Source organism: Bos taurus, chromosome 24, assembly GCF_002263795.3.
Source record: "Bos taurus isolate L1 Dominette 01449 registration number 42190680 breed Hereford chromosome 24, ARS-UCD2.0, whole genome shotgun sequence".
Classification (NCBI taxonomy): domain Eukaryota; kingdom Metazoa; phylum Chordata; class Mammalia; order Artiodactyla; family Bovidae; genus Bos; species Bos taurus.
In genome coordinates, this window is record NC_037351.1 from 54,847,270 (window position 1) to 54,873,619 (window position 26,350).

The 26,350-nt window shown below is 41.4% G+C and overlaps 1 protein-coding gene across 19 annotated transcripts in view; it reads right to left on the reverse strand.

The window, feature by feature from the left end:
• The window catches only part of TCF4 (transcription factor 4), a 386,161-nt gene that overhangs the window by 256,598 nt on the left and 103,213 nt on the right, over window positions 1-26,350 (reverse strand). The window lies entirely within an intron of this gene.

Below are 26,350 nucleotides of genomic sequence, written 5' to 3' on the forward strand. Positions count from 1 at the left end.
CTCAGAACATAAAAGTGCACGCAAGATCAGTCACTCTAAATTTAGAAATGGCTTTGAGATTTTTGATGAAAGGCCCTTTCTGAGGATAAAAATTTCACTGTTCTATTATCTTGATGATGGTGGGTAACAGACGGCCATCACAAGCTTCCTCTGACAGGACTGGAGGAGGAGGTGTGAAACTTCGGCTCAGGAGATGTACTCCCATGGACCATGTTTTCTAACATTTCAGTAATACTGTTTCTTAATTCACTACTGTCCTTCCCTTAATTACTCCTATTTTATTATCAGCAGAAGTGATCATAGTATAATTAACTGACTTATTTGGGGATCCAGTAGAGGACATGGTGTTTTAGAATATTAAGAGAGGGACTAGAAACAGCAATCAACAACTAGGACCACTAAACGTGAAATCTTTTTTGACAAATATCGTTTCAGTTACTTTGGAAAGTTCTTCCAAAGAGAATGCAAATGCAAAAGCTATCCCCTGCAGATAGCTAAAATCAGTGCCTGCATGGGACTTCCCTGATAGTCCAGTGCTTAAGACTGCACTTCCACTGTAGAAGGCAAGGACTGGATCCTTGGTCAGGGAACTAAGATCCCGCATGCTGCATGTTGCAGACAAAAATAGAAAAGAAAATGAAATTTAAAAAAATTTTTCAATAATCAGTGGCTGTGAGCTTTAAGAGATGTCATGCAAGCTCTGAAGAGGAAGTCTGCAGAAAAGGTACAATACTTTCCAAATTTGCTGTTTAACAACCCAAGCTCCTAGCCCATCTACTGTGAAACTGGGGGACGTATATATAAAAGTGACTTGAACTCTGGGGACTGTCACACAAGTAAGTTTTGTAGCCTGCCTGGTTCTCGTCATCCTTAACACCAAATCAAATTTGTTTTCACACACACACACATACACAAAGATATAAATGACAAAACCTATCAACCAGAAGTCTGCACATCTTGACTTCCTTCTCACCTGAAACAGCCAACCTGGATTAATTTGAGAGGTTTTCCTCTTAAACTTGGCCCCAAAAGTAATGAAGGAACAGCAGTGAATCTCTACGTCTACCATAAGATTCTGTTTTATTTGGACCCATTTAATCCATTTTCAAAAAGGATTTCAAACATGAAAGGAAGGCAGAGACAAGCAGGAAAGGGAAGCATAGTACTTCCCAGTCAGTAGTTTTGCCCTAGGGGTGATTATGATCCCCAGAGGGCATTTGGCAATGTCTGGAGACATTTTCGGTTGTCACAACTTGGCAGGGCATGGAGGCGGGGCAGAGCTAGTGGCATCAAGTGGTTAGAGGCCAGGGACGTTGCTAAATGTTTTGTGCATGTCAGAATACCCGCACAACACAAAATACCCTGGTCTCAAATGTCAACTGTGCCAAGGTTGAGAAGTCCTCTTCTAAAGGACAAATTCTATTAAAGAGCAAAAAGGAAGAATCAAGCTGGAAAAAAAAAAAGATGTCCTAGAATTTGATTTATAATGAATACAGTCTCTTACTAAATACACAGTGAAGTTATCTGAGCCCAGATTTAAGCCAGAGTGTTTCAAGAGATGTTCCTATACATCTTCCGTCCACAGAATAAAGGGAAAATGATGGTCAACCAAGCAGGCTGCTAATTAGCAGGCAAATAAAACACATCAAAACTTGAGTATTCCCAACTGGGCAATTTCAAAAGCGAGCAATCCACTAATTAAAAATGCTGGAAGTCTAGCTTTTTCAAAACAGGTTAAATACTGGCTGGTTTCCTTCACAAATAGATTCCCACCCAATCAAATCTGACTGCTCTTTTCCCATTCTTTCCCATTTCCATCCTCTTCATTTCCTGATCTCACGCTGCTGTATCTTCTTTTAGTCTTCCTTCCTCTTATTGCTCTTTTTAACAGGCTTTTCCTTCAGTGGCCTCCTGCAAATTGAGAAGGTAAGGACACCTCTCTTGCCCTCCAAGACTTAACAGAACAATTGTATGACTTCTGATATTTTTTATTTGAAAGAATACCTGTACAACGGGTGCTCCTTGATCCAGGGCAAGAAGATTCAAAGCTATAGCATGCACTGAATGTAAACATGTTATTTTTAAGACATTTGTTTCCATCTTCCCTCCCACTGAGCTTCATCAGACCTGCCAGTAAGTCAGCAAGCATTTCCTCAACAAGGATCTCAGTCCATCTCAAAGTGTGCCTGAGGACTGCCTATGTCCAATCACCTGGTGTGCTCATTTCAAAATCAGCATCCTGGGGTCCACTGCAGACCTACTGATCCTGGATCTTTGAAGGTGGGGCCAAGAAAACTGTCTTTAACGAGGTTTTCAGGTAATTTTCGTGTACACAGGAGCTTTGAGAACCACCAACCTCCTCCACTGGAAACACAAGACAGATGCATGCCCTACCCCGCCACCCACTGCCTAGCTCACATCCCGTCCTAAAATCCTTGCCCAGGTGGACGGTTTCTGCAGCATTCAGTCCACATTCCCGGCGCATCTACACCCAGACTCACTCTCTATGTAAACCTTGCACGTGGCCTACACGTGGCCATCCCCTGCTCCTAGTGGTGTACCTGGGCACCGCACACACTTCCTACCTCCAGGTATTTGTACCCGCTATTCCTTCTGCCTGAGCTATTTTTTATCTCTCAAAAAAATAATACTAGTTAGTATTTTGTGAACTTAAATATGCCAGACACTGTGCCAAGCACTTCAATACACTACCAGTATCTCCATTTTATCTTGGAGGAGACTGAGGCTTAGACGGGACAGAAAACCCTCCCAATGTGACAGCAGATGGCAGAGCTGGCAGACACAGGACCTGACCACGTTCAAGTCAGGAACATTCTCCACCACGGTCAAGGTCTCCCCGATAAGCAGCTCAGGTCTCTCTACAACCAGCTCGACCATAACCGCCAGTCCCTTCTTCCCATGGATGTATTTACTTTTGGAGTTTATATCCACTCTCGTGTCCACAAAAAGATTATAGAATGAATACAACACAAATATATAAACCCGGGTCTCATGCACTGCAAACAGATTCTTTACCATCTGAGCCACCAGGGAAGCCCCAGTCTTGTGTCCACAGAAGATTACTGAATGTATACAACACAAATACATAAAAAGAAATATTTGAAGACATCAGAGAGGCTGGAAAATAAAAACAGGAGAACAATCGGGCCATATGTATGATGAGCTTATCAAAAATGTACACTGTGGGAGTTTCCTGGTGGTCCAGTGGCCAAGACTTTGTGCTCCCAATTCAGGGGACCCAGGTTCGATCCCTGGTCGGAGACCCAGATCCCACATACCACATCTCGCAACTAAGAGTTCAGATGTCGTAACTAAAGATCCTACGTGTCACAACTAGGACCCAGTGCAGCCAAACAGATAAGTATTTTAAAACAAAAACAAAAAACTTAAAACATACACTGTGATGGATGAGATATTTGTGAGAGAGGGGTCAAAATTCTAGTGGGCAAAGAGTAAAACAAGATTCATAGCCTTGGATTAAAATACCCAAACTGTTCAGGAAAATCATTAAGGGAACACAGTTACAAATGAAAAACTGCCCAAGATAGAAGCTGCGTGAATACTGAGTTCTCACGTCTCCCTTGTTCCTGCGTGAATACTGAGTTCTCATGTCCCCCTTGTTCCTGCATGAATACTGAGTTCTCACGTCTCCCTTGTTCTGCTGTCACTCTCTATCCAAGATGGGACACGTAAGAGAAAGACAACCACCTGGGCGGAAGGAGGCAAAGGAAAAAAAAAGTGGAAGATAGCAATTATTCTTCCGAAAGACTGACGTGGGCTCAATTGTTTCTAATTTCTTTAGACAAGGACAGGCTGAGTAATGTCCATGGTTTTGACAGTTGCTTTAGGAGGCAATCTGACCATCTACAAATTGTGATTTTACTTGAGTAGTTCTGCATAAGCCCCCTCTAAAATGCCTGACATTTCAACACTAAAACACAAAAGCAAAGCGTGGGTAGAATGAGGATCAAACGCTCCTTTTAGAGAAAAGATACACAGAGATGAATTTTAATTTTCATGATTTCCCATCCATACTCATTGGTTATTCAAATCTCCACTTTATGTGGACAGTGAGATCAAAACTATCCATAGACTGGACCAATGTCCGAAAGCACAGAGCTGGAAAAAAGACCTAGATTTCAGCCACAGACTGCGTTAACCAGCTCTACGGCCTGAGCCAGTCACCGGACTCTCTGAACTCATTGTTGTCAACTGTAAAATAAGTAGTTTTGATTTCCATTCTTAGAAATAGGGCAGCCTAGTATAGTGGAACAACTCTGCCACAAAACACTAAGTGCAGTAAATCAGAGAAAAGACAAATATCATGTGATGGGGCTTGTACGTGGAATCTAGAAAGTGGATACAAATAAACGTATTCACAAAACTGGAACGGACTCAGAGACACAGAGAACAAACTTATAGTTTCCAAAGGGGAAGGTGGGAGAGGAATAAACTAGGAGTTTGGGATTAATATACACACTACTATATATATAAAATGTGTTTCCTAGGTGGCTCAATGGAAAAGAATCCACCTGAAATGCAGGAGACATGGGTTAGATCACTGATGGGGGAAGATGCCCTGGAGAAAGAAATGGCAACCCACTCCAGTATTCTTGCCTGGGAAATTCCATGAACAGAGTAGCCTGGTGGGCTATACAGTCCACAGGGTCAAAAAAGAGTCAGATATGACTTAGCAAGTAAACAACAACAACAAAAACTGTAAAACAGATAACCAACAAGGATCTAGCACAGGGAAGTATACACAGTATCTTCTAAGAATCTAAAAAGGAATATATACACACACACACACACAAATGTATAAGTGAACTACTCTGCTGTACTCTGAAACCAACACAACACTGTGGATCAACTATATTTCAACAAAAACTTATAAGTCAATAAATACTCATGGCTTTTTAAAAAAATCACTAAAAAATGATGGATTAAAAATTTTTAATCTTCTAAACCCAAATGAACTGACAAGATAGTAAGGAAATATCCAGCCAAAATCGAAGTGAAGGCTGGAACCCACAGGGGAAGAAGACATTTTTTTGCCCTGAGGACAACTGCCAATCTAGAAACTGTAATGGCCTCTTGGGTCAAGAACAAAAGTGAAAACTCAGCATCCACCCAGAGCAGGTATCTAATAGGAGAGAAAGGAATAATAAGGTTTCCAACCTCAAGGAATGATTACCAAAGTACACAACCGATACTTGTTAGACACGTGGCAGAGTGTGCGTGCGTGAGTGCTAAGTCGCGTCAGTCGTGTCCGACTCTTTGTGTCCCCATGGACTGTAGCCCATCAGGCTCCTCTGTCCATGGGATTCCCCAGGCAAGAATACTGGAGTGGGTTGTCATACCCTCCTCTAGGGGCTCTTTCCAACCAGGGATGGAACCCGCATCTCTTACATCTCCTGCATTGGCAGGCAGGTTCTTTACCACTAAGATAATCAAAACACATAAGCAGGCAAACTGTGGTTTATTCAAGGAAATCTGAGTTTCACATTTTTATGGCTGTTTGTTCTGCTTAGTGGGTCTGAGATTTTCAAATAATCTCCTGGATTTTCACAACAGCCAATATGTTTGAAGTAATCAAATCCCACCTTCTCCATGAACCCCCCCTACAGCACGAACATGGTGAGAATTCAGTGAGCCTTAGATTTGAGGGACTTCATTTACCTTTCAAATATCCTCTTTCCATCTCACCATTTCAACATAACTCTGTATGCTATATAAATGATATGCTGCCAAAAGTTACGTCTGCTTACCAGAAGTCCAAGGTAAGAACACAGACTGAATATTATATAAGTTAACCTTGATTTGAAATAAACAAGTGTGAGGGTTACCTAACTGTTGATTTGGGGCAGCTTTATGTATCCATCCCTTCCTCATTGAGAAACCAGAACATGCCAAACCACCAGGGTCCTACAGTTTCATGAAGTCAGAACAACCAAAGTGGTATTCTCTGCTGCCCTAAAGCTCTACAAATTCCCACTCTTGTAGAAACATACGGATTTCCTGATAAAAGCTTTTACACACTCAGAATGCTTCAGGAGGTTGAGATTGAGTTCTTCCTGGAAAGACAGTCATTCTGAGGCATGTGGAAGTCTACACGGTCTTAAGTCCTTCTCTCTGCAATAACAGACACTATTAAATCTCCTCCACACCCTCACGGAGACTCACAGACTGCATACATCTGTGGCTCCTACTAATTTCCTAGTCCAGGAAGAACCCTTGGCTGAGCCCTCCACACAAACTGAGATGGCATATGCTCCCCGTCAGTGCCAGATGAATTTAGAGTTCAAAATATTTCATCAGCAAAGAGCGTGTTAAGGATGCGCACATTTTCATTAGCACCCAGTATAAGAAGAAGCCTAAGTACAGTGATCTGAGGTCCAATTTGAGTCCAAGGACAGAGGCAGGAAGAGCTGAGGAGCTTCAGATATTGACAAGGACCACACCACCAAGACCACTCCTTTCTGCTTCTGTAAGAAACAAGACAGGCTCCAGAAGGAGTAATCTAAGCAGTGGCGAGAAACTTCCAGCACTTTCCCAAATCTGACTAAGCAAAAGATGATGACTGTGGTGATGCGTCCCACACAAATTTTAAGATACTTCAAATACAAAGAACAGGGACCTGGGCGTTCCATTTTCAGAGCATTGTCCACCTGGCATCTCAGTGCTCGTGGATTTCCCTATTAAATAAATTTAAGAATTCAAAGGTCAAGTATCAGATTATATTATAGGTCATATACATAAATATATAAATAGTATAAGGAAAGGTAAAATATGGATACACTGGGAGGGAAAGTACAGTAGGAAAATCTGTTCAGAAAGGAATTACTGAAAATTTTAGCTTTTATTAACCACCGAGTTAAACTTCCATTAATACATTTTTTCAAACAGTGCAACAATATTACTTTCCTTAAGTTCAAGATAAACTATTTTTCAAAAATGAACACTAAATAATCTCAGGTGATTAAAATATGGAGTTAATTGCACTTTACAGTACTGTTAAACAGGAAAAGCATTTTCATATAACATGATATTAAGATAATATGGAGGTAACAAAATAAAACATGTAACAATTATGTTATAAATGTCAGTGGGGCTTCATATTCTGAAACTCAGAAATCTTGAAAATTCAAGGTGAGTAGACAGTTATATTATGAAACTGAGACAAAAGTAAGCGAACTCTTTATATAAATCCATATAACTTGGAAGTATCATGATAATCTAACTTGAATAATATTCTAATTTGAATAACCTAACATGAAATACAGAACTTCCATTTCAAATGTTTGAAACAAATCAGTCAGGGTCTTCCTATTAAAGAGAAGGTCATCCTTTTCAGAGCTCATCTCTTCAAGTTAGGTCCCAAAAAGAAGAGAAGCCACGAATAACTGAGGCAAGACTATAATAATGTGAGTAGTAGGAACAGACACCTCCTTTGACTGTGAAATGTAACTGGTCTAAAAGTTACTTAATAAAAATCAATTTTACTAAGATAGTGTTCTTGGAAGCTAGACATATTTCAAATCAGGTAAGAAGAAATTGAAAATAAAATCAGCATACCATTTAATTCCAATATTAAACAGATAAGCTTCAAAGTACCTAAATTAAAAGTGAATATTAATAACTTGGGGAAGTTTTTAAACTAGATGTTTAGTACCTTTTCAAGATGTATTTACAAATGAACGTCACAAAGTGTGAGAAATAAAAGGCAAATACTTCAGAAAACAAACATGAAACAACACAGAAACACATCTCAAATCTGCTTCATTCTGGGACTTCCCTGCTGGTGCAGTGGCTGAGAATCCGCCTGCCAGTGCAGGGGACGCAGGTCCGATCCCTGGTCTGGGAAGGTCCCACACGCCGTGAGGCAGGTGAGCCCGTGGTCCACACCTCCTGCCAGCTGCGCTTCCACAGCAAGAGGCGCGATGAGCAGCCGGCGCATCTCACTGGAAAGCAGCATCCACTCGCCACAACGAGGGACGAGCCCGTGCACAGCCACAAAGCCCCAGCGCGGACAGACATTAGACAGATAAATGAACATAGATACATACGCTTCGTTTGTAAATAAAACAGAACATATATCACTCTGATAACAAGTACATGTAATTATACCAGAGTTTTCCAAATCTGACGGGGACAACAGAGGATGAGATGGTTGGATGGCATCATCGACTCGACAGACATGGGTTTGGGTGGACTCCGGAAGTTGGTGATGGACAGGGAGGCCTGGCGTGCTGAGGTTCACAGAGTCACAAAGAGTCGGACACAACTGAGCGACTGAACTGAATATTTATGGTGCAAAATCCATAATACTGTAATGACTTAAGACGTACAAACTGATATTTTAAATGCCTATTTGATCAATAATTTATTAAATTTATTCCAATAAAGGAGAAAAAAGAGCCAAGATGAAACACGTAACAGTTTTCTCTTTTCCTCTTCTCCCCTCTACCTCTTCTCTCCCTGGGGTGTCATTTGTGAGGCTCTGGGAAAGGGCTGCTGGCTTAATTGAAATATTTGTAGGCTGTAATTGCTCTGCAAAGCCACAATGGTCCACTTCTCCCAAATGGCATCCGCTGTTCCTCTTCATTTTTTCTTCTGTTTCCTTTTATACTTTAACAAAATCTGCCCCTCCTGCTTCTTCCAGTCTTATCTCATCTTGCCCTTTATTCTGAATGCATAACTAATGCCAGGGAAGCCAAACAGCTTTAAATATTCAAAAATCTTCCCTAGAATCCAGTCCTCTAGCCCATTCCCTTTTGCTTACAATAATCACTCCCATAAATGGACTCTCAGTTTATCTTTTCAACATCCCAACCTTCCACCTGTGTTTAACACAGCAGCCTCTGACCTGGCAATGACAAGCAATCAATCTTACATGTTATCTTCAGGGGTCATGTCTCAGTTTTAGGCCAATTTTCTTTGTATTTAGGCTCAAATGTGCAAACCACACTATATTACTCTGCAAAACATCAATGAGAAGGCTTAATTAAGTAACACTGACAGATAAATCCATTTCTTTCGCAGTAATCAAATCAAAGCAGGTTGACATAACACAGGAACTTAATACAGTTATTCCCTTGTAATTGGAAAAAGGCCCTTTACTTCTCATTAAAGCAATCTTCTGGGTATTGGCATAATAAGAAGGCTCAGAGCTTTAATACTGCCCTATAAAAGTCTCAAGATACAGACCCCTTAAGCAAACAAGCCAGATTATCTAATTCCTTGATCACAGCAGAACATGTAGTTCCCACTGTTTTAAACTACTAATTCTTTATCTCTGTTGCAATTAAAAAGAGGTAAATCAGTATCAAACACATACAATGGAAATCTGCAAAAATGCATAAACTGTTTACAGTTTTAGAAGTCTGTCTCCACATGTATTTCAATGGAAGCAATCCATTAAAAATGAATTTGAAATACTTTATAAATGTAAAGCTGTAATAGCTTGGATGGGGGGAAAATCTTTTTATTTTACTTAATGGGCTCAACAGGATATATTTTACCTAAATTTGCAGTCTGATATTCAACCATACAGTACAACTTTGGCAAGCAGAATTGTGAGAGAATGGAATCTGAATAAGAACATTTAATTTTTGTGGTAATTGAAGAACACTAAGTCATCTGGTCAACCAGAGGCTTCTCCAACCCAGGCTAAAGCCCAGAAAGAATGCAACAATATTATACTACGTTCATCTCCCCAAACTAAACAAAATCAATTTTCACCCTTTCACTACAATTTTGAGGGCGTTTCTGTTACTTATCCCTTGGTGCCTTATCAATCTCAAAATGAGTCCAGCAACTCTTCCTGAAAGGATAAAATATAATCTAGGGTTGTGATTCCACAATGTGGCTGACTATTAAAAGACCCTGGGAACCTTAAAATTAAAAAAAAACCACAGGTATACTAGCCCCACTAGAAACTAATCAAGAAAAGATCAAGGGTTGAAATTGAGGAAAATATATAGTTTCAAATTGTACTGTTTTTCTGCTTTTTTTGTTTTAAAAAGTTTTTAATTATAATGCAGGGCAAACTATGTAATTTGTTGTTTCTGAACCATCTGTAAACAGGAGTCATCAATCACATTTATTGATGCCTGAATATTTCTGGGTGCATTTCCTAAGAACAAAAATAGTATAGTTACCAAAATAAGGATATCTACCATTCATATAATACTTTCTCCATATTCCAATTTGGCATTTCCCCCTTTTGTAGAGGACTCAGTCCAGGATCACACAATGCTTCTAATAGGTCTCTTTCACCCATTTTAATTGGAAACAGTTCCTCAGTCTTTTCTTTTTGTGATATTAGTGTTTTTGAAGAATACAAACCAGTTATTTTATAGAATGCTTCTCAATTGGGGTTTATCTTATGCTTCCTTATGAGTATAATTCAGGTGGCTATAATACTACAAAAGTGGCCTCGAGCCTTTCGAGAACATCACCTGCAGAGCCGCAGGATGGCCTGGTGGTCCTTTCCTCATTTGTTGTGCTGTTTCAATCACCTGCTCAAGGTACCGTGGGAATTCTCCACTGTATAATTACACCTCTTCCCAGTGTAACTAATCAGCCATCTATGGGGAGATTCTCTTAAGGCATTAGAACTAACTTTTAATCATGTGCTTATGGAAAAAAAAATTAAAATACAATAGTGTATAAGTAAAAAGGGAAAATCTCCTTCATATACACTCTTCCCACCCTGATATTAAGATAACCCACAACAGTTTCCTAGGCAGTCTTACAGAGCCTTACAGAGCTTCTGGTCTGTGATCAGCTGGTTTTTAAAACCACAGAAATGAAGGATAATACAAGCAAAACTTGACTGAAGTTTCTTTTCTATTTCAATGGCTAAGAAATAGTCCTCAATTGTTGACATGTACCCTAGTGACGTTTCATGGGACACGATTATTTGCTGTAGCTTTGTGACCTAGGCAGAGGCACGCAAGGGCAGGAACTAGAATAAATGAAGACATGTTATACTATTAACTTCGAAGAAATTCAGCCAAGATGAAGACGGGGTTGAGCAACCCACTTGTGAATCCATGCAATGCAGAAAGCCAAGGTAAATAATCCACCCTGAAGTTGACGCTGCCCTCGATAGTTGTTTGGGGAGTCTTTCCACCACAGTCTATGAACCACAGTGTTAAAAGGACGCCTGTCATAGCAGCAGCACTGCCCAATTAAAATCAAATGGATAGACAAGGATTCATGACAGACAGAGAGAGGGAAAAAAAAAACCTAGTGAGGCTTTTCTAGGCCGGCAAAAAAAAAAAGTAGGAAACACCTACAATTTTTTTAAAGTGAGAAGGAAACTGACACTTTACAAAGAATACAATCTCACATTTTGGGACTGCAGACACAAATGAGCTAGGCACAGCCACAAAGCAAGGTGTAAAGCTTGAACTTGGCCATTGGATAGAACATAAGCATACTAAACAGCACTGAACAAGTTAAATGATGCTAATCACCAGAAGGCGGAAAAGGTCCCCTTTAACCCTGGGATGAAGCCCATGCCATTTTATAAACTGAACAGTGCTGGTGGATTTTGACTCTGACTTATAAATGCGTAGACAATTTTCCTCACAATCCCATTTCAGCCAAATGCCTGGCAGACACTGGCAAAGGTCTTTCATAGTTGGGCTTACAAATGTGTGTGTCTGTGTGTACAACATCACAAGACACACACAAATAGTTGGGCTTACAAATGTGTGTGTGTGTGTGTGTGTGTGTGCACAACATCACAAGACACACACAAATACAATACACGCTCTTGAAGAGACCGATAGTTTCTCGATACTAATGACAGTGTTTAAAACGGTTCCCAGATGTTGCAGCTCATTCCCCTGACATCTCCTTGGTTTTGATCAGTGACTTGTTTTTTGATCAGATTTGAGTCCGTTCACTTAACGGGTTTTAAATTTTTTCTCACAATAACGTAACCACACTATGGTATTATGCTTTCTGCTTTCCAAAACGGTTTTTACATTCACCTTGCTTAAAATGATTTATCTGGAATCACTGAAAGTATGAAGTCAGGATCAAAAGAAGGTTCCTCCTTAAGTCTGAGCAGACGAACACCATTTTTCAAAAGCGTGAAAACAAAAATCAAAAGAAATCAGCAGTTATCCTGGATAAAAGAGACTATTCCCCATAAGCCTTATTTTTATCCTTTCATGCTATTACTATTACATCTCTATCAGGTAACAGAATGCTTGCTAAAGTTCATTAAAATACTTGCTAAAATAGGAGAGTTAAGACAGTATCACCATGACTGAACTTTCATATTAAGCAACATATGTTTTTAAGTCATGTCAACAATGACAACAAAATCACTCATCTCCCTTCTGAGATGCCCTGTAACCCACAGGACACCATTTCACCAGCAAGACACAACTATCTGGCATTGGGCTGAGAAAGATCCAGGGCTGTGACGGCAGGTCTATTATGGCAAAGATGGCCGTACCTGTCCCCAAACCATACTGTTTCTCTTACTTTGACTTTAAAGGCTTTTAAAACACTGTCATAACTGAAAGAATCAAACATACATGTGCATTAAGTTCCTAGTACATTTTTTCAGGGTAAAAAATGGAAATGCATTAGAAAGTAACAATTGGTATTTTCTTAAGCTCATGGGAAGAGCCCCCCTCCCCTTCTTCTTTTCTTTTAGGAGGTCTCAACTTGGATGCAGGCTACCTTTGCCTATCTGATGACCAATGGAGTACTGGTCAGAAAGAGATGAGCTGGTGTGATGTACTAGTCTTACAAATTCACTAAGTGGAAGGGTAAAAAGCTGTAACTCTTCTTCAGGAATGGAAGAAATGCCGTTAGTTTGAAAGGAGGTAGAAGCAAAGACCTGAAGGATGACAATAACCAGGCATCTTGAGGGAAAACAAGAAGCAGGGAAGGGGGTGCAGGGGAAGCCAGAGCTGTCAGTAGAGAATAATGATTTATCTGATGAGATTAGCAGAAAGTTTGATTAGCAAAGATGCCTTCTCAACAGCGCAAAGGCTGCAATGTTACTTTAAGATTTCCTTGTAAGAAAAAACCATGCCTGCCAAATGTGGTCTGTAACAGCCCAGGCTAGCTATGAGTGATACAGTGGGAAAATAGCCACTAAGCCAGATTTTATTTGATTTGTACTGATGATTTTTATTAGAATACATGGATCATTGCTTCAACCTTTCCATGTAAAACCAAATCAAATTCAAAAACTCACACATCAGTCACCTAACCTTATGTCATTCCTTCTGCTTTACTCAAGTTGAGCCACATTTCAGCTGATCTGTCCTTGATAAATCGTTCAGCTACTTCAAATTGTTGGGCCAAATTCTGGGAGGCAAGTGGTACACAAAAGAAGCCGTTAAATCTGCAGTTACACATTAGACAGGGGAAAGGGATACCGCACGCCTCCCAAGTCAAGAATGAAATCAGAGAAGTATACGGCCAACGCAAAACGGGACAAGATGACTTCTCTTTATTGTCTCAAATGTATTGTAATTTACCTTTAAAAGCCTCACCCAAGCCCTCAACTCTTCCTCCCTCTTTAATCCAGGCTATCCTGCAGGACACTGCCAAACAATTGCTCTGAAATTAGAGGCAAGTCCACAATTATGTGGCATAAGGAGATCTGGTCAGTTTTACAAATCAAACATAATAACCAGTTCTACACATCAAAAACATTATAACCTTTAAGGCAAATATTTTAAATGTTAAACTCCTACATTTGTGGAAAGCCTCTATAAAATGTAGAGAAAGCACCTTCATTAAAAGGAACACCATTTCATTACAGGAAACACTGCCATGGACGTCCAAAGAACAAGTGCCCGGAGCCCACGTCCCCCTGCTCTTTGCCTCCTTTTCTTTTTGCACTGGCTTTTTTTTCCACCCTCAGTGACACTGCCAGTCTTGAACTAACCTATGAGCAGTAATGATTGCTTGCATATCACTTCTAGTCCACAAATCAGTCCCACCTTCATGATTTCCTTGAGTGTTCTAAACAACTCCTGAAATGAGCACTATCTTCTCTTCTGGGAAGGTGAACAACATTCTGGCCTAAAGGCTATCAACATGTCTCATGTCTTCTAGAGGCGGAGGGTGCCCTGGAATGACACTAGCAATCACCAAACTTCCAAGTCTCTGGTGTAATCCTCGGGGGTAAAAACGGGGTTCACGGGCCAGCCTCCATTCCTTCTTCCCACTGACGACATAGGAAGTCCCTATCTCCCATCCTCCTTTGTGGCCATGTGGGTCACGTGACAGAGATTTGGCCAATAGAACGTGAATCCAACTAACTACTGCCTTTTCCAGGCCTGGGCACTACAACCTTCCTATAATTCTTCAGCCACTTTCTCTTTCTTCTTTGTTCAGACCTAGACAAAGGATCTAGTGTATCTCTCGGAGGCCCTAAGGGCTGGCAGGGCTAAAGCCTGAAAGAACCCACACCTGAAGGACTACAGGGAGCAGAGCCGGACACCAGAGGGCTGTAACTCCTCGCAGTGTCATGCTACTACAGTTGGGGGTGGTTTGTTCCAGCAATTAGCATCCCCTAACCAATGCATCCTCCAAAACAGACTTCCATGAATTCTGGCTCCACGATTCTCTCTTCCAAGCAAAGCAAACATACGCAGTTAGAGCTGGCAGTAGACAGAGCTGTGAAGAAGGGGAAAATGGTCTTTGAACTCTCCTTCTCTCCCTTTCAGACTTGTTTTCCCCTCTTAGCATTTCCTCCCTCTGAGCACCAAATGTTCTCAGGCTGCTCAGTCTCGTCTGTCTCAAGAAAATAAACCCAACAACATGCAGCCACTGTTCTTCCTTTCAGCCATCATCTCACAGCCATGAGTGGTGAGCTGCTTGCTGCCTGTGTAATTTCGGAGAAATTCTGTAACATCCCGGAGTCTGTATAAACTCATCTGTAAATTGGGAATGGCTATATCCACCCTCCAGTACTGCTGTGATGATTAGAGGTAATTTAGGAAAAATGTCACTCAGGAACCTGGAACACAGCGGAAACTCACCAAAAAAAAAGGTAACTCCTGTTTTGATTATGACTAAGATTTTCATAGAATGACATGTGACAGCAAAATACAAAAGAGAGCTCTTTGATAAACAACAAGGTGCTACTGTATAGCACAGGCAACTATATTCAGTATCCTATGATATACCGTAATGGAGAAGAATATGATAGAGAGTGTGTGTGTGTGTGTGTGAGTGTGTAAAACTGAATCATTTTGCTGTACAGCAGAAATTAACACAACATTGTAAATCAATTATTCTTCCATAAAAAAATGTTTAAGCTATCTCACACCTAAAAAGAAAATGGGGCTCTTTATATCTGAAATACATAACTGAGACCAGGAGAAAAATCATGCATAAATAAAAAGCATCTGCTTATTAAAGAAGAATGAAGATGGAATGTTAGGAAAAGGAGAGTTATAAATGCTAGAATCATCACTTGGAGATACTAGCAATTTAAGGTACAGAAAAGAGAAAACACTGGTAGCCTGGTGAGCTGTATTCGCATTACATTCGTGCTTAACTTCCCAACTCTGTGTTCAATGCCATCATCCTAGTGGCTGAAAACAGGCACTGGTAAAAACATTTACACCATGGAAATTGGCAACCATTACATGTCAGGGCTCTGTCTTTCTTTGAAGAGCAGATTATTAAACATCACCCCACTAATGAAAATAATCATTCACTGTGAGGTATTTTTCTCAACCTGTCTCATTTAATTCTCACCATCACTACTGAGGTAGGCTCATTTTCCAGATGAAAACCCAGGCCGCACCATGTTTAGTGACTGACAAAAAATCCTGTGGCCTGAGATTTCTGCATTAGAAATCAGTCTACTTCTAAGAGCAAAGAGCACCTGGATTTCTTTTTCTCAGCATATCAAACGTATATTCCCCTGAAAACAGAAAGCTATTCCTTGAAAGGATCTGAATTCCAGTAGCCCACCGCCCACCATTCTCATTTTTTCACTGCTCCTCGGCTCACCTGACTTTCCTTCATATACGCCACCTTTCTTACCACACTTTCCTCTACACATCTGATGCAACATTTTGTGCAAGTGTCCTTTCAGGGACCACCCACCACACTGTCTCAAGGAATCTACTTGTGCCAAAGGGCTGGAATCAGTTTGGAATGCTCTTTAAATCAGTGGCTTCTCATGTCCTGAGCAAGGTGATCTATTCTATCTTGGGCCAAGCTGTGGATTGTCCAGTAAGTCTTGGATCTGGGAGGAGCTGGGATTCAGCTCTTGGATTCAGATGAGGTCTCTGGTAACAGTTTCAGTGAGGACAGTCATCAACAGCAGGGACCTGGCTCAATATGTGCTTGGGGGGATGGCGAGAAAAGCCGGGGGTCATCCCCGGGTTTCAGGTGCACCCAGGGGTCCTGGAAGATGCCTTGGTAACACATCATCACTTCTCTTCTGACTGAAGCGTGGCCATCTTACAAAATCCAGAGCCTCCCAAGGACAGAACAAGTGGGTGAAGGCCCAAGAGCACAAGGATCCATCTCCCATGCAGGAAATGGCTAAGGCACACAGGAAGCACGGAGAATCGAGGTACAAAAGTTGAGGAGTCACCAATGAAGAGACGCTGCCTCTGGGTGGGGCCAGAGGCAGACACAGCCACGAACAAAGCACTGCGAAGTTCACTGCATGTTCTAAAGGCTTCGGGGAGGCACATAAAGCAACAGGTTCATATTGGCATTTTGGAAATAGCAGTGGGGATGGTGGGTTACTAAGGTGAGAACTTAGCGCTAAAGAGACTAATTACAAGGCAAGAAACTAGTATTTTATAACTTACTTAAATCTGTATTTGTATATATCAATTTTTTGTATACATAAGAAGGAAACCATAAAACTATCATTAAGGTGTTTTAAAATGTCTTCACATTCCAAAAAAAAGAGGCAAGAAACCACACTTATAATAAAAGTAATAGATAAAGCAGGATGATATTGGGGAAGCAGAATAGTCAAGGCTTAATGACTAACCTGGGAAAAGTAAGGCACAATATTATAGTCAGGGATTATTCCCAAGTTCTGTCTTATGGATATTGGGTAGGTTGGAGGTAGGATTAAAAAAAAAAAAAAGTTTACTTCAGACATTTTGTGTTCCAAATGTCCACTGGTCACCCAAGTATAAAATAGAGTAAAGTAAATGACTGTGAGTCTCAAGTTCAGAACAGAGGCACAGAGATTAAAATCATTTAAGCACAATCTTTTAATTGTGAGTCCCCTTATGGAAAGAATTCACTGACCCAGATAAGTGGAAAGTCTGGAGACAGGGCAGGTTTTAGGTTTTACATACCCAGTGGATCCACCATATTAACAAGGATAAAGATTCCTTTCAATCCTCCACTCTGCCATCTCCCTACCACCTTCATCTTAAAGCTGGAATCCGTCATGATCATAGACTCTCTGGATTTACTTACTTCCTTATCTTCTACTTTCTCACAGAGAGTTCAGTTTACAAAAGAGCAAAATTCCTCCTGAACTTTGCCCGACTGGAATCATCCATGAACCAATCCCTAAAGTTAGGGAATAGCATGCATGAATTTGCATTGACCTCACAGACCCAAATTAAAAACCATGTGGAAGAGTATAGGGTTACCCTGATTGGTTTATTCCAATCACAGCCGCCCCCTGGAGACACAGCAACCCCACACCAATTACACGGATCCCACACTCTAGAGAAGGAGTGACACACATGCTGGTGAGACGAGCACGACTGGAGGAGACCCCCATGCCACGAGGGCACTGCACGACCGTGCACGCTCAGTCGTGAGTCATGCCCAGCTCTCTGCGAAACCATGGACTGTAGCCCGCCAGGCCCCTCTGTCTATGGAATTTTCCAGGCAAGAATACTACAGTGGGTGGTTGTTTCCTTCTCCAGGGGATCTTCCTGACCCAGGGATCAAACCCGTGTTTCCTGCATCTCCTACAATGCCAGGTGGATTCTTTACCACTGAGTCACCTGGGAAGCCATGAGTGTATTAGTATAGAATATATATGGCATGCAGTATATAGGCAAATCCATCATGCCACTCCTCTTTTAAATATCTCAAAGTCTTCCTACTGGTGTCAGGAAAAAAGCAACATTCTTAATTATGGACATCAAAGTCATCTTGGTAACAACACATCCATATGCCCTCCTTTTCTTTCCTCCAGTTCCCTTGATCCCTGGCAACACTCAAGCACGCCACTGGCCCTCCTGCTGCAGAACCTAGATTTGGGTTTCCTCTAACAGAACACTGTCCCACCCACTCCCCCCACTACACCACTTCCCTGCTTGGCCTGTTCCAATCTTTATATCACCTCTCAGTAAATCAGTACTTCCTTGGGACAACTATCCCTCCTGTCCTCCTAATCAGGTGTCTTGTCCTTCTCGCTCACCAGACTTGTCACAGAGGGAATTTTACATTTTTGTAATTCTCAAGTGATTCCTTTCACCCCCAGTAAAGAGTAAGCTCCACAAAGACAGAGCCTGGGTTCTGTTTGCTTTCCATCCTATCGCTGCTGCTGCTGCTAAGTCGCTTCAGTCGTGTCCAACTCTGTGCGATCCCATAGACGGCAGCCCACCACGCTCCCCCTGTTCCTGGGATTCTCCAGGCAAGAACACTGGAGTGGGTTGCCATTTCCTTCTCCAATGCATGAAAGTGAAAAGTGAAAGTGAAGTCGCTCAGTCGTGTCCGACTCCTAGCGACCCCATGGACTGCAGCCCACCAGGCCCCTTCGTCCATGGGATTTTCCAGTCAAGAGTACTGGAGTGGGGTGCCATTGCCTTCTCCAATCCTATCACTAGTACCCAGCAAAGTCTAGAACAGGGAGGAAGCACTCAACATAATTAATGGATGGCTGGTCTACCAGCCCCTCAATATAGACTGTGCACACAGGAAAGTATCAAAAACGCTAAGAGAAGTCCCAAAGTGGCAACTCCTTCTGCAGAGCACCCATGCCTCAAAGAATGACAACCTAAAATGACAAAAATTCATATTTCACCATATCTATTAGTAACTAAAAAATTAAGCCACAGATATACCATAAAGATTATCTGAACAACTTATATACAACACATCTTTCTCCATAATTTAAAGAACAACTTGTTTCAATAAAAATTTACTGTATAGCACAGGGAACTATAGTCAGTATCTTGTAATAACCTAAAATGGAAAATAATATGAAAAATAATATATGTGTATATATATAACTGAATCACCCTGCTGTGCACCTAGAACACTATAAGTCAACTAAACACCAATATATAGACATTAAGAAATATATATAGTTAATAAATAAGCCAAAAAAAGAATGCTTGTTTCACAAATATGCAGGTATGAATTCAGATTCAGAAAAAAAAAATTGTACAGATCTCAACACACTGAAACTCTTGCCAATCACAGAAAGGAACTAATCTACAATTCTTAAGCTCTGTGATTTCCGTGGTAAAAATGCAGTGAAACAGTCAGACTTCATGTATGTTTTCTCCCTCGACAGAAATAATGTCTTATATGGTCATTGTAAAGGGAAATATTTGTCTCTTTACGCGCTCTTTGATGTGCACCCTAGTGATTCGGTACATATTATACAATCATTGGCCTCAGGACAGAGGAGAAAACAACTGTTACCTCTACATTAAAACAGCTCTCTGTGATCTGGTGATAGTAAGACATAAAATGGGTTAGGAGTTCCATGTCAGTTACTTAGATGGTAGTTACAACTCAACATTTTCTGAAAACCTTTCCACTGAAACTTTCCCCATTGATCAACAAGGGTATCATTAATATTTAAAGTTCTGCTTCAAATATAATAATCAGAATACCACGGCCACAACAATAAATACCCTACAGCAGTTTACTGCTTTCAAATTTTCAAAGCATTTGCACACACACCATTTCATTGTCCCTTACAATCATATACATCAGAGAAAGGCAGGGATTAGTTTAAATTTTCCAGGCAAGGCACTGAAAGAACTGGGTGGAGAGCCCATCAGATCTCCTTTTACTCTCCTTCCAAACTGACTCTCACCTCTTTTCTTATTCCATGAAAGAGTATAGACATCTTCAAAGCTAGAACCTCAAATTTGGGTAAAAATATTAACACTCTCAAAGAACAAGTTATCTTTCGTCTCAGAAGTTCATCATTTAGAATCCCAATTTCCTAATCACTAGGACTTTTCCTTTGGGTTCAGTATGCCCCAGTCTAAATGAAAAGTCTAAATTAATTATGACTTGAAAGTATTTTAACTGATTTGCATGTACTTTTTTCTCCTTTAGCTGCATAGAAACAGAGAAGAGATTTTTTAGATTGAAGGTACACATGAAGAAAAAGAGATGTATTATTGTGTAAGATATACCTGAAAAATCTCAAAGATAAGAAAATAACAGATAACCCAGTCAATTACAATTAACTCACCAACGAAGAAAAGTACTACTGTGAACAATGGACAGTTGAGGCAAACTCTCCCCATCAGTGCAAGTTGCTCAGAGTTCACCTTTCTCTGAATTGTGCAGGAGAGTAGGACTCAGAAGTAAACTGAGTGAGAACAGGGGGAACCAATCTCAACATGGACAGAAAATCTTGCCTGTGTCTCCCATGAGTGTCTTCCATGTGGAATGGTAGAAAAAAGAACACAGATTTAACTGCATTATAAGTTTCCTAGGTGGCACTTGTGGTAAAGAACCCACTTGCCAATGCAGGAGACACAAGAGATGTGGGTTCTATCCCTGGGTCAAGAAGATTCCCTGGAGGAGGGCATGGCAACCCACTCCAGTATTCTTGCCTGGAGAATCCCATGGACAGAGGAGCCTGGCGGGCTAAAGTCCATAGGACAAAGAATCAGACAGAAGTGAAGCCACTTAGCAGGCATGCACAACTGCATTATAAAAATACAAACATCACTCTTTCTACTTTATTCAAAACATGAGTCAATCAAAAAGATGCAGTAACTCTCAGTTCTGTCTGCCCAATACCTGTTCCCCTCTCCCTTCCTAACAGTCCTATGGGGGTGTTGGTTGCTGCTGCTGTTCTTTCGCTTGTTTTCACATAGCCACTCCTCCTCCAAATGGATCAGGAGACAGTGATCTCATCTCTATTTCCGACACAGATCCTGAGCGCTATTGGGAATCACAGCTTGTCCTTTCCCCTGATCAGGGACCAGTTTCAAAAACAGCCACTGAGACAGAGTTCTGTCTGCCTTGGGGTTCCTGGGAAAGGTCTCCCTGCTCCAAGGAAAAAAGAAATTAGAAGATGATTTTTTATTTTCTCTGGCCATTTTCCTGCTTGGGCACCACGTGGAGAATGGCAGCAGGAATCTCTCTGTCATTCTTTGGATGAAGCTGGTAACCAGGGTAGGGAAAATATCAGAGATTTCAGAACAGGTTACATTTATGTATACATTTCCTTATGTATACATACATTTCCTTATCTTTCAGTCAATTTGGGTCAGAATCTTTTGTTGCACCTGAAAGAAATGGTGGATTCCCCCCATCCCCTGCCACCCAAGAAGGAGGCTTATGAACTTGGTGCTCATTGAGGTTCCTTCAAAATAAACACCAACTCTGGATAAACCCAGAGCTTACCTACAGAAAGATTATCATCTACTGGCCGATCATAACTGTTCAAGCCTCACAGAGACTTCGTTTTCAGGAAGCATACCAGTTATAAGACCTTTAATCCCTCTCTTAATTCTTGCCAGATACCCAAACACATCATCTCTCTCTTTCTTCTTCTGTCCCCTGTGGCCTTCTCACAAATACTGATCAACCAGCAAATACTCGAAGAGCACTTAATACAGGTAAAGCTAAAGGCCGCAAAAGGTACCCAGACAGGATTTCCCTGGTGGTCCAGTCATTAAGAATCCACCTGCCATAGACAACAGACTTGTGGACACAGTGGGGGAAGGAGAGGGCGGGACGAATGGAGAGAGTAGCACTGAATATAGGGATTAGCAACTGTAAAAGACAGAGCCAGTGGGCATTCACCGCATGATGCAGGGAGCTCAAAGCAAGCGCTCCGTGACAGCTAGCGGGGTGGGAGGTGGGAAAGGGATTCAAGAGAGAGGGGACAGGTGTATATGTCCGGCTGATTCATGCTGATCTAGGGCAGAAACAAGCACAATAGTGTAAGGCAATTATCCTTCAATTTAAAAAATCACCTGTCAATGCAGGGGACACGAGTTCGATCCCTGGTCCACAGGCCGTGGAGTAACTAAGCCCGAGCACCTGAAGCCCGTGCTCCACAACAAGAGCAGTCACAGCAATGAGAAGCCCACACATCGCCGCGAGGAGCAGCCCCTGCTCGCCACAATGAGAGAAAACCCACACACAGCGACAAGGACCTGGTGCAGCCAAATAAATAAACAAATCTAAAAAAAAAAAAGCTACACAAACAGAACTTTCTCCTTGATTTACCAGTGTCCATCCCATACTCATGCTAGTCACGGAGCCTGAGCATTGACAAGATAGGGGCTGGGGGGTCGCGGTGGCGGAGGAGGTGAGGATGGGCTCTGCAGACCCCAGACCCAGGGTGGGCCTTAGGAAGACCCAGAAACTCCTGAAATTGTGCAAATTTTTACTTGTGTATTTGGCTACCTGCATGTTTCTGGGAAGAAAGTCTATAGCGTGCATTGTATTTTTAAAGCAGTCTCTGGAGAAGGAAATGGCAGCCCACTCCAGTGTTCTTGCCTGGAGAATCCCAGGGACGGGGGAGCCTGGTGGGCTGCCATCTATGGGGTCGCACAGAGTCGGACACGACTGGAGCGACGCAGCAGCAGCAGCAGCTGACCCTAAGAACATTAAGGGTTCTTTGCTCTCAATCTACTAGTGTCTAGCAAACCACACTGTCTGGAGACAAGCCACACTCTCGTCATTCCTGTAATAGAGGTGAGGGCACAAGGAGGGCAAAGGACACGTGCCCCAGATTTTCATGGTTTTTGCTCCAGGAAAATTATCTCAAGTATCAATAATACTGAAGTTTCGCCATATTTTAGACTACATAACGTTTTGTGGACTCTCCTGGGGCCTCAAGGGCCATTCATATCTTACTTCAGTAGAAGGAAAAGTAAGTCCCATTATTTAAAAGACACAGAACACAACCTATTCATAAGTTTGAGCCCCTCCAAATGAATTATGAACCCTGAGTTCAAATGGAACTGAGAAAACAAAATAGGCACTTGACAAAATATTATTAGCAAAAAGTTTTAAGGTTAAGCTACATATGGGAGATAAACATCAAAGGCTGCTTTCTGAAATATTTTTGAAACAGAGGTAGAACTTTCCAGAAAACGTTTGATCTCAGGCATCAGAGAGCCAAAGACATCGCAAGGTGTGGCAAAAGAAACAGTGAGCAAAGGGCAAGACCTTAACCCCAGATATGCAGAAGCATCAAGACAGGTTTTATTTCACTCAAGAGGAAGTCTTGGGACTTTCCTAATGGTCCAGCGGTTGAGAATCCACCTTCCAATGCAGGAGACACAGGTTCAATCCCTGCTCCAGTAAGATCCCACGTGCCACAGAGCAACTGAGCCCGTGGATCACAACTACTGAAGCCCGTGCACTCCAGAGCCCACAGGCCGCAACCGGAGAAGGCCTGCAGACAACAACGAAGACCCAGCACTGCACTTAATAAATAAATGAATTTTTTAAAAAGAAGAGGTCTCCTAAAGTAGTGAGAGAGAAGAAGAAATCCCCATCTTCTCTACCAGCCACACTTCCAAACATTTTGCTCAACCTCACTCAGTTTTACTAATGCAGCCTTTACCAATGTTTCCCCGCGCCCCCGCCCCCGCCCCGCTTCCGGCTCCTGCTGCTTTCTTTCCGTAAACCATTTTCCTAAACTTTACATTTGCTCCATTCAGCCCATCATCAGCCACTGACAGCTGTCTCTTCTCCATACAAAAAACTTCAGTGGCCCCCTGCTGCTGGGGTATGAAGCCAAATTCTTTAGCCCGCACACCGTGCTCGGTGATCTGCGTTTACTTTCTGGCGTTCCCTGAGTAGCAACGCTGCTCCCTCTGTCCTGGAGTTCAATCACAGGAAACTCTTCACTGTTACCCAACATATCTCTGGTTATCTGGTCTCCAAGTCTTCCCTCCACATCAAAAACATTCTTTCCCAGTTAGTAAATGCATGTAGAATAAATAAATGAGTGAATGAGTGCACTGAGCAACACACACATATAAACACACATCAAGCAATTACATATATCTGTATGGTATATCTGTACAGAATCAAGCTATGAGATGAAATAAAAATTCTTCACAAAGCTTAAATGTAAGGTCCCCATGGAAGTACTTCCACAAAATTTAATCTGACAGTTCTACTTTAAATATACAGGTGGTATAAATGACAAACATAACCTGTGTACTACTTAACATTAAGTGATGAGCTGTCTTCCCACAGCATATATGAACTTGCATTTGGCTCCTGATGGGACATGGTTTATCTTTTTATATAATCATGTTTTATTATCAGTGGAAAAGACCCTGATGCTGGAAAAGATTGAAGGCAGGAGGAGAAGGGGACAACAGAGGATGAGATGGTTGGATGGCATCGCCGATTGATGGACTTGAGTTTGAGCAAGCTCCGGGAGTTGGTGATGGACAGGGAAGCCTGGCGTGCTGCAGTCCATGGGGTCGCAAAGAGTTGGAGACGACTGAGCGACTGAACTGAACTGAACATTATCAGCGGATAAGAAATTAGAATATTTATGTATAACATAGCATATTCTAGACATCTTCAACTTTCACAGGCATCTAGGTAAAGGCACTTGCAAATTGTTTTTTTCTATAACCTAACTTGAAATGCAATGGTATTTATCCACAAGCATTTTAAGAACCTGTGCTCTGTCCTTAAAAACCTCTGCAAACTCAATAGAAATCATCCCCAAGATTCAAACCTTTACAGGCATTCAGTGTCTCCGCTTATCATGACTTCTTTGGAGAGGATCTTTCTGGCCACTCTATTTACATGCCCAGGTCCTACATGTTCCCAGTATTATGCTCCCTCTTTTCATAATATTTAGTATTGTATTTATAGACACATAAATAGGTAGTTGGTAATTTTGTTTACTGATCCCCAGTGGGATGCAAACTTCAGGTCAGGATATTGACTGGGCACCTGTGGCCCAACCCCAGACTAGAACTTCACTCAGTGAATACTTGCTGAGTGGATAGGTAGATTTATTAAACATCAAAACTCAGAATCTCTGATATGGAAAAAAAAATCATATAACAAAAATCACAGAATCTAACAAAACAATTATCGACAACTAAAAGGAATTTTTTTAAGTCAATTTAAATACATTATTGCAAGGTACATGCATAAGTGCTCAGTCACTTCAGTCATGTCCCACTCTTTGCGAGCCTATGGACTGTAGCCCACTAGGCTCCTGTGTCCGTGGGATTCTCTAGGAAGAAGACTGGAGTGGGCTGCAGTGCCCTGCTCCAGGGCATCTTCCTGACCAGGGAGCAAACCTGCGTCTCCTGTGTCACTGCAGGCGATTTTTTACCGCTGAGCCACTGGGGAGATTTATACATTTTTAACCATGTCATTATATGTTTTATTTCTAATACACTGAACAAGGGGATCTATAAAGAAATAGACAAGGGTAGTTAACAACTTAATTTGAAGCATAAAAAAAAATCCATGAGATGAAACTGACAAATTATTATCCCTTTAAAATAAAAAACAGATTTGCAACAGCAAAACTCAACTCCTTGATATACAGTTTACTAACGGTTTACTCAAGGGATTGTGTACAAAGCTCTCCATTTGCTTGAGAAAAACAGCAGAACCAGCTGGTAGATATATACAGTGCCCTTCAAAAGCCCCTGTTAAAGCCACAAATAATTGCAAAACTTGTTCAAATCAAATGGATAATTTATTTTATGTATGACTTTGCAAAGTCTTTACAAATATCCATGGATGGCTTTGCACCCCATTTGAAAGGATTTACTATAAAACTGCACCAGCATAAACAAACTAAAGTATTCTCAGTATTTACAGTCATAACAAAAAACTAAGAAGTTCTTTTTTTTTTTATTACAGTACAGTTGTTTTACACTGCTGTGTCAGTCACCGCTGCACAGCAAAGTGAATCCGCCATATGTACACACATACCCACTCTGTTTCGGATCTCCTTCCCCCTTCGGTCACCACCGGGCACTGAGGAGAGCTCCCTGTGCTGCAGAGTGAGGTCTCATCAGCCATCTGTTTTATACACAGTACTGTATACACGTCAACCCCAACCTCCCAGTCCTCCCCACTCACTCCCGCCTTGGTATCCATCATTTATTCTCTATGTCTACGT